General features: G+C 44.8%; 1 protein-coding gene and 1 long non-coding RNA gene across 6 annotated transcripts in view; one reads left to right on the top strand and one right to left on the bottom strand.

The window, feature by feature from the left end:
* ELF1 (E74 like ETS transcription factor 1) overlaps positions 1-17208 on the top strand; it is a 146240-nt gene that overhangs the window by 80835 nt on the left and 48197 nt on the right. Inside the window, exon 1 of one of the 5 annotated variants that reach the window (XM_077297298.1) lies at positions 1946-2098. The exons of the other annotated variants lie outside the window; for them this stretch is intronic. The gene's annotated coding sequence lies outside the window, so the exon portion shown is untranslated. Of the gene's footprint in view, positions 1-1945; positions 2099-17208 lie in introns of those variants that run through there. 5 annotated transcript variants of the gene reach the window in all.
* LOC143816648 (uncharacterized) lies at positions 8848-9408 on the bottom strand. The gene is made up of 3 exons (XR_013223971.1): positions 9385-9408; positions 9228-9302; positions 8848-9085 (listed from the first exon to the last, which is right to left on the bottom strand). It is a non-coding gene; the product is annotated as an uncharacterized LOC143816648 (long non-coding RNA).

Raw genomic sequence — 17208 nt, 5'->3', positions numbered from 1 at the left:
CCACTCTGTTTATTTTTTGTTTCAACACCAGATAGATATCAGTAATGTATGTTCATTCTGTGTAGTAAAATATGTACCGATCAGTCTTCTGCTGTTCCCAGCGCCGGGTTTGGCCATCTTCTGCACCACGTGACCGGAGTTGTGACTAACCGGCTCACTTCAGTCTTTGGTTGGACCAGAAGTTACTTCTCAGTATGAGTCTATGTGCACACGTTCAGGATTTCTTGCAGAAATTTCCTGAGCAAAACCGGACATTTTCTGCAAGAAATCCACATGCGGTTTTTGCGCGTTTTTGGCGAGTTTTTTTCCCAGAGCTTCCCAGTGCAATAAATAGCGGGAAACGCGAAAAATCCGCAAAATTAATGAACATGCTGCGTTTTTTTTAAAAAAACGCATCATGTGTTCAAAAATTGCGGTATGCATTCTAAATGATGGGATGCATAATGTATGCTTTTTTTATGCCTTTTTATAGCAAAAAAAGCGCGAAAAAACCTCAATGTGTGCACACAGCCTTAATCTAAGAGACCCTGAACAAGGCTCTCATACACTTACATTGAGAGGTAGTGACTTCTGGCCAGGCAGAGCTGCGGCCACAAGGTGGTGGAAAGTTACCGGAGCGGCAACTGAACCGGTAGAAAATGACAAGTAAGCATTTTACTACACACGGGAGCATACATTACTGATGCCTATATTGTGGTGAAATAAACAAACCCCGGAGTAGTTGTTTTGTATCTAAAACACTGGTTATACTGAATCTTCGCAAAAGCAATATATGAATCTGCTCCTCCTGCCCTGTAACACGCAGGCGGTAGATTGGGCGGCTTTTTCCACGTGATAGGCTCTAGAAACAAGCTGAAAGTGAACTTGACTGCTGGTACGTGCTGCACAACCCACGGGCAGCATGGATCAGTCACTGGCTGGATAGTGACGGACAGGTCCCTGCCTATACACACATGTAGGCAGACACCCGTCAATGCTGGGAGTAGCCACTGAGGACCCACCTGTCCGACTAGTCTACGGTGCGGCTCGGTCACTGGCACCTTTAAGCTATGTGCCCACGTTGTGTTTTTTAAACGTATTTTCCGCAGCCGAAATGCTTAAAAAAAACAAACAAAAAAAGCTTACAAACAGCATCCCATTAATTTCTTATGCATTCCGCAATTGATGTGCCCACCCATGCTGCGTTTCTTTCCATGGCGGAAATGCATCACGGTAAAAAAACACAGCATGTTCATTATTTTTGCGGAATCACGGCAATTCCGCACCCATAGAAATGTATTTAAAAAAGGCTTGGAAAATGCGTCTAAATCCGCATGCTTTATCCCTGCCAAGGGTATGCAGAATTGAAGCAGAAAATTCTGCTACTATTCTGCAACATGGGCACATAGCCTAAAGTATGTTTTTCTCTGAAAGGCCGCAGTGTACCTGGCAGGGATCATACACCCAGTGCCTGATACAAAGTCTCCATCAAAGCACATGTAACAGCTAGCCGGCGTGTTGTTACAATGCAGCACCCTATGGAAATTCTATTTAGCGTATGTCTGCAGTTGGGTTGGCTACTTTGCAGACATATTTATAATTAAAAAAGAAAAAAGAATAATAATTAAAGGTGAAAAATAATCATAACATTTCGCAGTGGCTTCTGGAACAAGTGCAACAACACAAGTTCCATGTAGTGTGAAGGTATCGCAATGATAACAATACCACTGTCCATATGTTCTTCAAAGATAAAATATTAATTCTTGAGGCTTTTTTATCATGGAAAATGCATGCTTTGTTTTGAACTTGCATGCAGAATGGAAAGGGTTAACGATGAAGTCAACAGGTATAGGCATATCCAGGTATGTGATATGTTTGTTTTGCAAGGTGCTACAAATGCTCTGTGTGTGCAACCTGACACCAGGTAGGCTGGGCTAGCTCGCCTAGGAAAGCAGGCAGCAATGTGAGAGAACTGGAATTTCAGGTCCTGCTCGGTAATAGCAGCCGGCCCTCCCAGGGCTGTGACCGGCCATCACTGTCAATTCCAAACTGAAAATAGGAGTAAGGTTCAGAGATGGTTCTCAGCCCAGTGTCTCCTTCAATGCCAATTTTCCACAAGGTAAGGATTCTGCTTCCTTTCCCAAGGATCCAGGGTTAGTGTTATTCATGGTAGGCCTAAAAAGATCCTGCCTATGATGGTACAGCAGAATAAACCTCTTGTTGTATAGGACATGGTGACTTCTGTGAGTGCATGACCTGAATATAGCGCAGCAGATGATGTCGCCGCATTTGTCTTTTTATGCATCGTTGTCCTTACTCTTTCTGCACATCACTAATGGAGATCCCTGCAGCCCGTCAGATAATTGCAGATGATGGCCTCCTGGATGGTGGCCTCCTGGATGATGGCCTCCTGGATGGTGGCCTCCTGGATGATGGTCTTCTGTACAAATTCTGTAGTGCATTCGGTCTACTTCATAGGTTTCAGTATAAACGTACGCTTGGGAAACTTTGCCCAATTATTGTTTGAATACACATGTAATATTTTTAATATTTATCCCTTTTAGTTCTTAGCTTTATAACTAAACCATTGATTAAACGTTTACGCCATCTCCTCTTATTGTCAGTAGCTTTTTAGCACGTATATGAGGCGTGAATGTATGAAGATGTATGACAGCATGACTAGGGTTGTACTTACAGCTCCTAAGAGTAATGTCAGGAGTGACTCAGCAACAGGTTACAGCAGGTTAGGACTGCGCCTGGTCAGCTGCTTCTTTGGTCTTCTGATGTCTTCCTATTGACTGATTGAACCATGTTCTCCTTATTTTTAATCTGATCCTCTTTTAGTAATCAACCCCCTCATCTAGTTTACATTGTTCCTGAGTATGAATGATGGTTCATGTAAATTATGAGCTGTCCTCCATGGGACACTGACATGTTGGTTGGTAGACCCTTGTCTCATGTCTCATGTGACCCCACTCTTTGGGCCCAAAGTAGACTAATATGCAACTTCACAAATGGTGACGTCTTCGTGTGTTGTCTGCTCAGCATCTGACTGCTTTATAGGTCTTAGGCTACTTTCACACTAGCGTCGTGCACTGCACGTCGCTATGCGTCGTTTTGTAGAAAAAACGCATCCTGCAAAAGTGCTTGCAGGATGCGTTTTTTCTCCATTGACTTGCATTAGCGACGCATTGCCACACGTCGCAACCGTCGTGCGACGGTTGTGTCGTGTTGCGTCTGACCGTCGCTACCAAAAAACGATGCATGTAACGTTTTTTGGTGCGTCGTGTCCAGCATTTCCGACCACGCATGCGCGGCCGGAACTCCGCCCCCGCCTCCCTGCACCTCACAATGGGGCAGCGGATGCGTTGAAAAACAGCATCCGCTGCCCCCGTTGTGCGGCGCTTCCACAGTATGCGTCGTGCGCCGCAATGACGCTAAAGTTAAAGTAGCTTAAATGTGTTTCTTCGCTGGATTATATATCTTCTTTCTGTAAGTAGTTTGCAGGCAGTACAAACTGTAGTTTTCATTATTTGCTTTTGTGCAAGTGCACCCTCTTATCCATAGAGTGGTTTTCAGTGTGCGGCCTATGGGGACACTGTGACACAGGCCGCATATGCATAGTTTGCATTGGTAAGGATCAGAAGGCATGCGGGACCTCCTTTACTGGTCTGCATAATGTGATTTTATGTGTACTTAAAAAAAAAAAAAATTACTGTGAAAACCAGCATTTTGGATGTTAATATATGGGGGAACGCTTAGTACTTAGTATTAGTACGTTGGCAGTAGTTTGGGATTTCATCAATTATTGACCCCTTAGGAAAGGTTTCCTGACCAACCATTTTGCAATTGAGCTGGCATAATGTCTTAGGACTCAAAAAACCATGTCTCCGATACGTGTGGTGACCGTTTTCACACGTACCAGAGACACTAACACACGTAGACCTATTCAAATGAATGGGTCTGTGCACATGTCAATGTGTTTCCACCGACCGTGTGTCTGTGTGCCCCACACGTAGACATGTCTGTTTTTTACCGTCGGCACGAGCGGCAAAACATCCCGCACACAGAGAACAAAAATTGACGTCATCTGTGTGAGACACATCGGTATCGGGGAAGAAGCGCTACAGTAAGTGCTGTTCCCCGGCGACTGGTGCTGAAGACAGCGCTCGTCATTCTCCCCTGCTCTGCCGGCGATTGGCACGAGCAGGGGAGAATGATGAGTTATCTTAATGTCAGAACGATGACAGCAGGTGGGGGCTTTTGGCACTCTTACTCCCATCATTCGACACTTGCTGCCGCTAATAAGGCCAGTCTCACACGTCCAGATAAGTCCGGTACCGGAATTATCCGTGTGCCCGTGCGTTTCTGTGGCACATCAGTGTGGCACACGTGTGCCGCCCGTGTGCCGACTGGGTACCACACGCACCGTGCAGGAGACAGCGCTAGAGATAAGCGCTGTCCCCCCCACGTGGTGCTGAAGCCGCCATTCATATCTTCTCTGCAGCAGTGTTTGCTGTAGAGAAGATATGAATAATCCTTTTTTTTTTTTTGTTTCTCGTGTTTAACATAAAGATCCATGTCCCCACCCCCCTCCCACCCCCTGTGTGCCCGCCCGCTGTTATTAAAATACTCACCCGGCTCCCTCGCTGGCGCTGCTTCCTGTCCTGGCTGCACCTTCTACTGTATGAGCGGTCACGTGGGGCCGCCGATTACAGTCATGAATATGCGGCTCCACCTCCCATAGGGGTGGAGCCGCATATTCATTTCTGTAATGGACGGCCCCACGTGACCGCATACAGGAGAAGCTGCGGCCAGGACAGGACACTGCGAGGGAGCCGGGTGAGTATTTTAATAACAGCGGGCGGGCGCACAGGGGGTGGGAGGGGGGTGGGGACATGGATCTTTATGTTAAACACGAGAAACAAAAAAAAAAGGATTTTTCATATCTTCTCTACAGCAAACGCTGCTGCAGAGAAGATATGAATGGCGGCTTCAGCACCATGTGGGGGGGACAGCGCTTACTGTAGCGCTGTCTCCTGCACGGCACACGGACTGCACACGGACAACGTCCGTGTGCGGTACGTGTTTTACACGGACCCATTGACTTTAATGGGTCCGTGTAATCCGTGCGCTCCCACGAACACTGACATGTCTCCGTGTTTGGCACACGGAGACACGGTCCGCAAAAAATCAATGACATCTGCACAGATGCATTGATTTCAATGTGTCTACGTGTGTCAGTGGCTCCGGTACGTGAGGAAACTGTCACCACACGTACCGGAGCCACTGACGTGTGAAACCGGCCTTACAGTGAGAGCTGGAGCTGATGATCAGGGTATTCCACAGCCGCTGCCTGCGATATAACGAAATAAATGAATGAAAAACCCAACGTTGGTTCCCCTGTATTTTCTATAACCAGCCAGGCAAAACTCACAGCTGGGGGCTGCAACCCTCAGCTGTCAGCTTCAGCAAGGTTGGTTATCAAGAATAGAGGGGTCCCCACGCTGTTTTTTTAAATTATTGAAATAAATAATTTTTAAAAAACGGCGTGGGTCCCCTCTATTTTTGACAACCAGCCTTGCTAAAGCTCACAGCTGGGGGCTGGTATTCTCAAGCTGGTAATGGGCCATTGATCTATCCCCCAGCCTAAAAACAGCAGCCCGCTGCTGCCCAGAAATGGCGCATCTATTAGATGCTCCAATTCTGGCGCTTTTCCCGTCTCCTCCCACTTGCCCTGTAGCGGTGCCAATTGGCACAATTGTTTTTTAAAATTATTTATTTAAATAATTTAAAAAACAGCTTGGGGACCCCTCTATTCTTGATAACCAACCTTGCTGAAGCTGACAGCTGAGGGTTTTAGCAGGTGTCTGATGATGAGTAATAGTCCCAAAAGCCCCCACCTGCTGTCATCGTTCGAACTTTAATCTTAGGCTGCCGTCACACTATCAGTATTTGGTCAGTATTTTACATCAGTATTTGTAAGCCAAAATCAGGAGTGGAACAATCAGAGGAAAAGTATAATAGAAACATATGCACCACTTCTGCATTTATCACCCACTCCTGGTTTTGGCTTACAAATACTGATGTAAAATACTGACCAAATACTGCTAGTGTGACGGCAGCCTAACTCTCCTCATTCTCCTCTGCTTGTGCCGATGGCCGGCAGAGCAGAATGATGAGAGCCGGTTTCAGCACCCGCCGCCAGGGAACAGCGCTTACTGTAAGAGCTTCTTCCCCGGCGGCTGTCTGTGTGGTGCTGATGCGGCACACGGTTGCCACACATGTGCCGCAAGTATCGCACACATGGGGACACACACACGGATATCTCCGGTACCGTTTTTCCCCGGTACTGGAAATAAACGGCCTTCTGAAACTGGCCTTATGATGAGTGAGCAGTTTAAGTAAATATGACAATAAACATGAGATGCACTTTTTTTTTTTTTTTTTAAAGCTGGGTTACACGAGCGAATGCTCTCTTGCACCGATTATGCTAATGACACTCAGATCAAACTTTGCCAGTTTGATCCAAGTGTCACCTTAGTGTGATCCAATTCTCTCGCATGAACAAAATTTCTCCATAGTCTCAATTTACTCTGCTGATACATCGGACTGCACTCAGAAGACGACTGAGTGCAGTCTGTTTTTTTTTTTCTTCTCTCCCACCCATAGAATTGAATGGGCGAGTGCGATCCGATCATCAGATGCACTCGTACCATGTTGTGATTGTTTTCTGATGCCAAATCGGCATGACAAAAAAAAAACATATCTGAACTGCCCCATAGAATAACAATGGTGTTATCCGAGTGATGTTTTTTTTTAATCAGATTGCACTTTTCCAATTTATTTGGTGCGTGAGCGAGCCCTAATAGGATGGGTTATCAGTCTTACATGTGTGTATCTCTGCATGGAGGCCTGTGCCCTCACTCTGCTGGTGGACGGAATAGTCGCATGTTGGATGTTGTTGGTGTCTAGCAGTGGCCTTTCCCCATCTCTGTGGATATAAACATGCATGCTGTCCAATCCGGACACACGTTTACCTGGAGAGTAAAAAGCTAAATTCAGCTGACCGCTGTCTCTCAAGCACGGCTTGCTTTAGACATTTTTCTGGTTGGAATATATGATAAACGCATTTTTTTAAAGGCCGTGAATGATTCATAAGACCAGTGGCTCTCTATATGCATAGGGATGGCTGTTTTTAAATGTGCAAACAAGCACAGGAAAAGAGCCTAAATAATAAAGTATTAGGCAGATGTTCTCATTGTTACCACTATGGTGGAAAGCAAGTGTTTAAAAAATAATAATAATGGGGGATGGGGAGTCAAATTAACGTTTGTACCCTGTCCCAGTTTCTCCACCTTCAGCAGTGATCTAGTTGTAGCCTCTCATCAGTAGGTGAGCCGTCTACAGTGAGTACCACCTGCAACATTTCCTAATTAGTGATGAGCGAATATACTCGTTACTCCAGATTTACAGAGTATGCTCGGGTGTCCTCCGAGTATTTTTTAGTGCTCCGAGATTTAGTTTTCTGCGCCGCAACTGAATGATTTACATCTGTTAGGCAGCTTGATTACATGTGGGATTCCCTAGCACCCAGGCAACCCCCACATGTACTTATCCTGGCTAACAGATATCAATCATTCAGCTGCGGGGCAGAAAACTAAATCTCCGAGCACTAAAAAATACTCGGAGGACCTCCGAGCGTGCTCGAGAAATCTGGAGTAACGAGTATATTCGCTCATCACTAGTCCTAATATATTATTCACTTGTAGCTTGTGGCAAAGTGAAGCCCAGAGCTTTCACTGTTTCATCAACTTTTTTTTTTCTTGTGGAGACCTCCTCTTTGATGCAGCCCCCCGTTTTGGGCATGCCCATGCTCATGTAACTGGCAGCACGTAATGCCACATTCACTTTGGTTGGCCGTTGCTTCCACCAGCAAGATCATCTGTTTGTTGGGGGTACAGGGAGTGACCCACATAGTGATGAGTGAACATGCTAGGATAAGGTGTTATCTGAGCATGCTTGGGTGCTAACCCAGTGACTTCGAATAATATGTTGGTGTTCCCATGCCTGCATGTTTCTCAGCTGTTTGAGAGCAGCAACACTTATACAGGGATTGCCTAACAAACAGGTAATCGCTTCATTTTGCGGCTGTTGAACAGCAGCAGGAGCTCAAACATATTTATAAAGCACATCCAAGACACTGTTAGTACCCGAGCATGCTCAGATAACACCTTATCATAGCACGTTCCCTCATCACTATTAAAGCACCATTCCAGCATTTCTTTGTATTTCAGCCCTGTAGTGGTGCCACTAATTTAAGTGTCATGACCCTAGTAATATATGGTGGTGAGTATAATACCGGTGCCACCACTCCAGCGGTAAAATAAAAATTGCAGGAGTAGCGCTTTAAGGGCTTTTCTCTGGTGTGACAAATCCTTCAAGAAGTTGGTTGCTTGTCCATGGAGTACCTTCCCGAGTCTGCTGAGCGAAACAGCCATGACCAATGTGACTACTAATCCTGTTACGCTATGCTATGTGGCTGGGCAATATATGTGGACATGCATATTGTGCAGTACCCGATGCGTTAAATACTTACTGTCGGCGGCCAAGGACCGGTCTCAGGAATTGCAACGCCCTATTATACTTGTAGGTCACAGACCTGGCCGCAGCAGCACCACTTCGAGCCTTCTCCTCGTTACGTAGGCCCTTATTGAAACGGTCCTTCATGGATCGCCATCTGGTCCTCAACTTTTTGACTGTGAATGCAAACAAAAAAAATGTTTAGATATTTTACATTTCCAAATGATAACACAACCGTGTGCGATGCAAACTTGAAGGCGTTGATCGCATCACAAACGGTTGTGATCCTGGCCTGATGGCTCTGATCGGAGTTTACAAAATACTTACCCAAGTTAGATTTTTCCGTAGCGGAAACGCTGTCAAAGCCATCCCACAGCGATTTTGCCACCTCAACCCACATCCGCCTCAAGATGACCTGGTCCGTGTGCCGGGGGTCACGGCTGTCCCACAACGGGCCACGCTCCTGTATGCTTGATATTAGGAGCTCCACATCGATACTCTCCTCGCGGTCCCGTTGTGAAACCTAGAATAATAGAAAAACATTAAGGTTATGAAGATTTGAAAAAATTGACAACAACCACCACCACCCACCACCCCCCCACCCCCCGAGAAGAAAAGGAATTAAAAATAAAAAAAACATCCTTTTTGCTTTGAAAAATACTTACTCGCCGGCTTGCCGCCACAGCTTGGCCCCGAGGTCGCTGCTCCTGCTGGGTCCCTTCCTCCTCACTTGAAGAAGCCTGTAAAAATTGTTTAAGAAAAAAATTAGTGCCAAGTCTACAAATTACAGCGAATAGTAAGCAACTGTACATAATTACTCACTGAACTCGCCTGCGCCGAGTGGCTCGGTGGTGACTCCGTCGCCATTCTTGCAAGATAAATCTGCAAGGAAAAATTGTAAAAAAATATTACATTAAAAGCACTAAACACTGCCACATACAAGAAAATAGCAAAAAAAAACAAAAAAAACCATCATAACATTACTACCACAACGGACTGTTCACTCATAGGACAATGCAAACTCAACAAGCGCTGATCATACCACAACGCCATACATTGCAATATAATTCAATAGCAGATACGACACAATGCAGAGTATAGCAAAAGGTGTAAACCAGAATAGACAAAAAAAACATTCAGATACAAGAGACCCCTATGTACAAATCAAAAAAATTGACACATATACCTTTTATTGTTTACACAAAAAAAAAAAAATATTAACAAAGGCCAAAAAAATAGCAAACTTGTGTAAAACGCCATACTTTACAATTCAAAACAACAAGACATGATCCAAAACAAGACCATCTTGTGACATCGAACCACAGAAATACATCACAAAACAGATAAAGGATAAAAACCATTCTATATAAACAAAAAAAAATTATGGTACAGCCGGTGGAAATTATACAGCAACCCAATACAAGATAAACCATAGTCAAATAAAAAAAAAAAAACCTTGACAAAGAATAAAAAACAGCCCCCCCCAAATAAAAAACAATACATTATAAACATCCATACTGTACAAATCAAAAAAAACAAGGATGGAGATATATGCCATACGGTTATTACAAACGCCTGAAGTACATCAGAAACAGATATAAAAAAATATAATAAAATACATAAAAACATAAAAAAACAATGGAAAATAAAATGGCATATAGCCGCACGGAACAACCCAATCAAAATTTCCTGAAACATCATAAATGTAGCCCCCCCCCCCCCAACCAAAAAAAGGCACACAGGAAAAAAAAAAAAAAAAGAAAAGACAATCCAAACAGCATACTTTGCAATAAAACACAGCAAGACATGAGCCAAGAAAACGCCATACGGTTACCCCCAGAAATAGAAACCAGAATAAAAACACATACACCAGAAATTAAACAATAAAAGCCTTACAAAAAAAAAAAAAAAGGAACAACCGCATGACACCAGAACAACCCAGAACACCAGAACATTAAAACCAATCCAAAAACAAGCAAGGCCGGAGAAAAGAAACGCCATCATATAACGCCAGAAATACATCAGAACCAGATTTAAAAACACAAATTTTCACTAAAAACCCACAGTGGCATAACCGTACAAAAGCACAGACTAAACATTGCACAAATTGCATTCAAAATCAAGAAATAAAACACAGAAGAAATATGCAATGAGAAATTATATACTTACAGGTTTTGAAAGCAGATTATTGCTCGTCTCTGTAGCCTTGTGTGTAGCCTTGTGTCTTGATGCCAATTGAAAGACAATGCCAATCCCTTTTTTTGTATATATAGGGTCTTTTGTCAGTGTCTAGACACAGTCTAGACACTTTTCCTATTTTTTAATTAAAGAACGCATGCGTCGTACAACGCACTGCGATGCAAGTACTTGCGTCTTCTGTGTTGTCAATGCATTTCAATGGTGGTTTTGGCGCATCGACGACGCAAAAGCGACGCATGCGGTTTAAAAAAAAAAAAGACGCCGAAAAAATGCAACATGTTGCGTTTGCCGCGACCTGGCAGGTGCACCCAAACGACGCATGCGTTGCAAGACGCACCAAAACGCATGACAACGCATGTCTATGCGGCCCCAATGTTAAAGATAGGGATAGGGACGCATGACGCATGCGTTGTTCTGCGGCGACGACGCTGCATCCAAAGACGCTAATTTGAACGTAGCCTTAAACATGAAAGTAAGCAATATGGCCTGTCTGGAAATGCCCTTTTCTCTCAGGCTCAATCCGGCGAATTTTGAAATAAAATGGATCCGGCAAAAGTTGCTGCCGGATCCGTTTTTTTCCAGCGGCTGGAGAAAACAGACATAGTAATGGTTTTTGTGTCCATCCATCTTTCTTTCTTTCTTTCTTTCTTTCTTTCTTTCTTTCTTTCTTTCTCTTTTCTCTCTCTTCTATTTCTATGTCTTTCTCTCTTCCTCTCTTCTCTCTTTACTCTTTCTTCTCTTTTCTCTTTCTCTTCTCTTTTCTCCCTTAAGGTACCTTCACACGAAACGACATCGCTAGCGATCCGTGACGTTGCAGCGGCCTGGCTAGCGATATCGTTGTGTTTGACACGCAGCAGCGATCAGGATCCTGCTGTGATGTCGCTGGTCGCTGAATAAAGTCCAGAACTTTATTTGGTCGTCGGATCGCTGTGTATCGTTGTGTTTGAAAGCAAAAGCAACGATACCCAGCGATGTTTTACACTGGTAACCAGGGTAAACATCGGGTTACCAAGCGCAGGGCCGCGCTTAGTAACCCGATGTTTACCCTGGTTACCAGCGTAAAAGTAAAAAAAACAAACAGCACATACTTACATGCGTCCCCCAGCGTCTGCTTCCTGACACTTACTGAGCGCTGGCACCTAAAGTGAAAGTGAAAGCACAGCGGTGACGTCACCGCTCTGCTGTTAGGCTACGTTCACACTAGCGTTGTGCGCCGCTGCGTCGGCGACGCAACGCACAACGCACGCAAAAACGCGGCAAAACGCACGCAAAAACGCTGCGTTTTGCGACGCATGCGTCGTTTTTTGCCGAAAATCGGACGCAAGAAAAATGCAACTTGTTGCGTTTTCTTGGTCCGACGCTTGCGGCAAAAAAGACGCATGTGTGGCACAACGCAACAAAAAAAAACGCATGCGTCCCCCCATGTTAAGTATAGGGGGCGCATGACGCATGCGTCGCCGCTGCGTCGCCGACGCAAACCCGACGCACATTAGCTTTACGCTAATGTGAACGTAGCCTTAGGCTACGTTCACATTTGCGTTGTGCGCCGCAGCGTCGGCGCCGCAGCGCACAACGCAAACAAAAACGCGGCAAAACGCACGCTAAAACGCTACGTTTTGCGCAGCATGCGTCGTTTTTGCCCGCAAGTTGGACGCAAAAAAAATGCAACTTGAAGCGTTTCTTGCGTCCAACGCTTGCGGCCATGCGGCGCAAAACGCAGCACAACGCATGTCCATGCGCCCCCATGTTAAGTATAGGGGCGCATGACGCATGCGGCGCCGCTGCGGCGCCCGACGCTGCGGCGCTGACCGCAAATGTGAACGTAGCCTTAGGGCCGGAGCTCAGTCAGTGTCAGGAAGCAGACGCTGGGGGACGCATGTAAGTATGTGCTGTTTGTTTTTTTTACTTTTACGCTGGTAACCAGGGTAAACATCGGGTTACTAAGCGCGGCCCTGCGCTTAGCAACCCGATGTTTACCCTGGTTACCCGGGGACCTCGGCATCGTTGGTCGCTGGAGAGCTGTCTGTGTGACAGCTCTCCAGCGATCAAACAGCGACGCTGCAGCGATCAGCATCGTTGTCGCTATCGCTGCAGCGTCGCTTCGTGTGAAGGTACCTTTACTCTTTCTTCTCTTCTCTCTTTTTCTCTTTTCTCTCTTTATCTCTCTTTATCTCTTTCTCTCCCTTGCAGCGTCTGACTCGTACATACACTGGTACATGGCTTTTGATCTATTGACCGGACAGTCCCTATAATGGAATTCTGATTAACCTGAATGTCTGCCGTATACTATCCACACTTCTCCCCTAGTGCTGGCGCATGGTGCCCATAGCTTTACCAATGGCATTATAATCAGACTCATTATGATTGTTGATCTGCCAATAGTTTTCTAAATTGGGTATATTTGTTTTCAGTAACCATAATATTTAGTAGGTATACAGCATAACTTGTGAAAATAGGTTATAATGAAAACCGGATCCATGCAATTTGTAACATTTGTTCATAAAAATGTGCACGTAATGTTAAAGCATTGCAATATATAAAAATATATATATATATTAGTGTGGCCCGATTCTAACGCATCGGGTATTCTAGAATATGCATGTCCACGTAGTATATTGCCCAGTCACGTAGTATATTGCCCAGCCACGTAGTATGTAGTATATTGGTCAGCGACGTAGTATATTGCCCAGCCACGTAGTATGTAGTATATTGGTCAGCCACGTAGTATATTGCACAGTCACATAGTATATTGCCCAGTAACATAGTATATAGCCCAGTGACGTAAAATAAAAAATAAACATATACTCACCTTCCGAAGGCCCGTTGAAGTCCTGGCGCCTGTGTGCGGTGCACGCGGCAGCTTCCGGTCCCAGGGCTTGTATGAGCGCAGGACCTGTGATGTCGCGGTCACATGACCGTGACGTCATGGCAGGTCCTTCTTGCATAGCATCCTTGGCACCGGAACCTGCCGCTTGCACTGCCGAGGACAGCAGGCGACATCGGAGGGTGAGAATAACCTTTTTTTTTATTATTATTATTTGTAACATTAAATCTTTTTACTATTGATTGTGCATACGCAGCATCAATAGTAAAAAGTTGGTCACACAGGGTTAATAGCTGCGTTACTGGAGTGCGTTACACCGCGGTCCATTAACGCTGGCATTAACCCTGTGTGAGGGATGACTGGATGACTGGAGGGGAGTATGGAGCGGGCACTGACTGCAGGGAGGAAAGAGCGGCCATTTTGCCGCCGGACTGTGCCCGTCGCTGATTGGTCGTGGCAAAACGCCCACGACCAATCAGCGACTTGGATTTCCATGACAGACAGAGGCCGCGACCAATGAATATCCGTGACAGACAGACAGAAGGACAGAAAGAAGGAAGTGACCCTTAGACAATTATTCAATTATTTAGTGTGTGTGTGTGTGTACATGCGTGTGTGTGTGTGTGTGCGTGTGTGTGTGTATATATATATATATGTGTATATATATATATGTGTATATATATATATATATATATATATATATATATATATATATATATATATATATATATATATATATATATAATATATTATATATTTTTTTTACTATATCTGTGCCTCCCGCAGTCAGTGAGACCACCGACTGGACTCCTAAAATTTGATTCAGCAGAAATGTAAATGCGTAAAATGAGTTGTTCTATAGCGTTTCCCTCATGAGGCTGGTAGATTGGACATGGTGGCTGTTTCCATCTAACCTAGCCATTCACATAAGAGAAATGTCAGGTGGGGTCTGGAGGCTGCCAGACGTTCTCCCACCATCCACCTAATGTAACCAGCTCTGGTCTCCAGAACGCAGAATATTTGCTCGCACTTGTCTCAGGATTATATACTGTGCCTGTATGGTGGGCTTGCAGGAATGATTAGGTCATAGACATCCAGAAGACACTGTAGAGCGGTAATTACACAGCAGTAGGCTGTTACGGTGATTAATGAAGCTTTCACTGCCAGTGCTTGCTGGCAGGTTCGCCCAGTGTGCCCGTATGTGGGTAGTGCCTACACATTACCACAGCAGGCAGATGGTTCAGATTTAAAGCATATTTGGGGCTTTTTTTGCCTATAAAATGTTTTCTTTTTGTTCTGTCATAGCGGCCTGATAATGGTGCCATAAGATGCTGCTTGCATTATAGGAGTCATTTTAAAGGGATTTTCCAAGTTTAGAAAAGTTTTATCAACACAGAAATCACTTTTATACTGGTTAATCAACATGTACATCCCATTTGTAACAAGTCTGTTGAAGATCAATTCATGGTCTTGCTGTAATTATTTCCATCTTGGCACTGTTATGGCAGCTCCCTGTACGCAGCGCACTCGTGCACGGTCTGACCATGCTCTGCGTCCCCCGATGTTTCCTGCTCCCCTCTGCACATGCATGGCTCCATCTACATTGTGCTGGGTCTATGTATGTGTATTGCATGAGCACGCTATTGTAGGTGTCGCAGTGATAGGGCAGTGCTGTGCAGCGTCGTCAGCTCCTGACCAGTAACTGTGACCTAACCGTAGGCTGCTCACAGTCGTGTGACTGAGGAGCCACATGGAATGGGGACCAAACCAGAACTGTAGGTGAAATACAAAAAGGGTCTTATCTAATAGACTAATAGATCTATCTAATAGACAAAAAAATATGAAGAGGTTTAGCGGTCTTTACTACATTTATTTCCCCTCCTTCTCAAAGGTCATCAGTATGAGTTTGTAGGGCGTCTGACATCTGTCACCCCACTGATCAGCTGTTTTCAGTACACGGGAATGGCCACTACATAGCGGATGGCGCTGCACCGTTCAGCACCACTCACTAGTTTCAGCTCCAGCAGAGCTAGATGTAAACAGCACCTGATCATGGAGGGTCAGACCTCCACCGATCTGATATTTCTGATCTATACCTACTATAATAATCAATATCTTAAGCCTGGAAACCTCCCTTAGGCCGGGGTCACACTTGTGAGTGCAATGCAAGAAACTTGCCTGAGTCTCTCTCATCCATACCCGGCACTGCCGCCGGCACTCGGAACCCGAGCGTTGAGCTGCATAGAAATACATGGAGCCACACGCTCCGGTCCGAGTGCCCGGTATTGAGGCGAGAGACCCCGGCCTTAGGTTATGGCTACTTATGGTTTACTTTTTGCAGCGTTTTTGCATGAAAAATTAAAATCTGCTTTAATTCCAGCCAAAGCTATGAGATTTCAGAAATCTCATGTTCATGCTTGTTTTCTTTGTGTGTGACTGAATTGGAAAACTTCTGCGTTTTCCAAATCTGTAACATGTCATTTCTTGCAGCATTTTTTCACCCATAGAAAGCAGTGAGTATAAAAAATCCACCATGCGTGTTTGCTGCATTGTTGGTGAATAAAACTAACTTTATTAAGCATGTACTGTAGACAAATGACACAGAATCTGCACCCAACAAAGCCAGCAAAACCTACATTTTGTAAGCAGCTTCTTTATTGCCAAGAGAGCAGGCTCTGTCTGTAGAATGAAATCTGTGCAATGTGTGAACAGAGCCCTAATAACTGAACATCTCCCCCGTATGTATCTGTCCCATAAGAGCCCTGAGCTACTGTCATGCTTTGGGGGTGAAAGCTGGTAACCACTGTAGATAATGCCTAATAATGTGTGAGCTGTTGCCCGGACATCCTACTGAATGACAATGTGACATTTCTCCTATAGCCGAGGCTCCACCATCCTGTAGCTTTGTAAAGTCACTTACTTTAGGATATCTATCCTGCCAGTGGTTCTACACTTGTTTGGATGTGACCGCGATCTAAATACTGTGTACCTTGTGATGGATTCCTGCAGAGGATGGACTCTGTGTTGTGAGATAGTATAGTAATTCAGAGGCGTTTGTATGGATAGATTTTTTTAAAGGGGTATTTCCATCTTAAACAAGTTATGGCAAGTCTATAAAGTATGCTATACATACCTGTTACAGGTGGAGGTCACAGCAGTGGGTATGTCATAATGGAGAAGATGGGAATATCCCTTTAACAAACGATCTCATACAGTTAAGACCCTTTCTAATATCCTGTAATCTAGTCTGGGGGTCTTTCCTTGTTCTGCAGGTGTCAGTCACTGGCTTCTATTAGCCTGCTATTATTGAGGGGTCTGGCAGGCCGCTCATCACAAGGAAAGCTCCCACTGTCCTAGATGTGGGCTCTCATTCTGGCGTGGTTAATGATGTGGTGTTTCCATAGTCTTCCTGTGTGCTAGGAGGGTCCTTGACCGTACACCCACACATACTGCAAACAGAATGACTTCATTATAGGCTCATCATGGTGCATGTGAATTGTGCAATACCGGAGAACACGCCGTCTAGAGATTATGGAGCAGCAGTTTTCATCTTTATAGCCATGTTCAGACACTCAGGATTTCATGAAGATTTAGGTTATTGATCCCTCATCTAAATTCTTATT

This window comes from Ranitomeya variabilis, chromosome 3 (genome assembly GCF_051348905.1).
Source record: "Ranitomeya variabilis isolate aRanVar5 chromosome 3, aRanVar5.hap1, whole genome shotgun sequence".
In the NCBI taxonomy this organism is placed as follows: Eukaryota; Metazoa; Chordata; class Amphibia; order Anura; family Dendrobatidae; genus Ranitomeya; species Ranitomeya variabilis.
The sequence above is the reverse complement of the archived record's forward strand: the minus strand, read 5'-3'. Positions and strand labels throughout refer to the sequence as shown.